At 46.2% G+C, this 945-nt stretch overlaps 1 non-coding gene across 1 annotated transcript; it reads left to right on the top strand.

Moving 5' to 3' along the window:
- The first annotated feature begins 439 nt into the window (after positions 1 to 439).
- LOC125592100 lies at positions 440 to 546 on the top strand. Its single transcript, XR_007327950.1, has one exon. It is a non-coding gene; the product is annotated as a small nucleolar RNA R71 (small nucleolar RNA).
- The last annotated feature ends 399 nt before the right edge of the window (positions 547 to 945 follow it).

A 945-nucleotide genomic window follows, 5' to 3' on the forward strand; every position in this document is an offset into this window, starting at 1 on the left:
TTGGTTGTTGGAATATGATTTATTTTGGTAGTTGTTGTACTGAAAGTTTGGCTCTTTTTTGTACCAGCTACCATTGTTGTGAATGAAACACAGCTCTTCTTGACCTTCCAAACCCTCAACCTCATGGACAACAGGTGGTGTCTCTTGGTTTAGGTTACCAACAAAGTTCAGCTGCTCTTGGGTGGATTTATCAGCAATGAGTATGTCTATCTTATCCTGTAGAGCCTTTAACTCTTTCCTCGTCTGCTTGTCATCTGTTCTACTGCCTCTGTCGTGGTCTCCACTGTAGACTGCATCACTCTTTACCATGTTGTCAACCAGCTCTTCTGCATCTTCCTCAGTTCTTCCCAAGAATAACCCATTGCTAGTTGTATCCAATATGGCTCTGTACTTAGGAAGAGCACCCCTGTAGAATGTGCTCAGCAAGCTTTCCTTAGAGAAACCATGGTGTGGGCATTGAGCTTGGTAGCCCTTGAATCTCTCCCAGGCTTCACTGAATCCTTCCAAGTTCTTCTGTTGAAAGCTGGGAATCTCATTTCTCAGCTTAGCAGTTCTCGAACTTTTCCAAGAATGCTTTCTTGCAGTCATCCCCAGGTGATGATAGAGTCGCTGGATAGAGACTTCTCCCACTGACGTGCCTTATCCCCCAAGGAGAAAGGGAATAGCTTGAGCTTTAAGGCAGCTTCGGACACACCATTGGTTTTTAACAACCCACAGTAGCTGTCGAACATGTCCAAGTGATCAAATGGGTCCTCCAAAGCCAAGCCATGATACTTGTTGTTCTCGATCACGTTGAGGAGTCCTGATTTGATGTCAAAGTTGTTAGCTGCCACAGCCGGTGCTCGGATTCCCAGTCTATGACCATGAATGTTGGGGCGGTCATAAGTGCCAATGGGTCGAGCTGCTCGCTGTGGGTGTTGTGGAACGTTGTTGGCTTCATTGGCG

The sequence above is a fragment of the Brassica napus genome, chromosome C8 (genome assembly GCF_020379485.1).
Source record: "Brassica napus cultivar Da-Ae chromosome C8, Da-Ae, whole genome shotgun sequence".
In the NCBI taxonomy this organism is placed as follows: Eukaryota; Viridiplantae; Streptophyta; class Magnoliopsida; order Brassicales; family Brassicaceae; genus Brassica; species Brassica napus.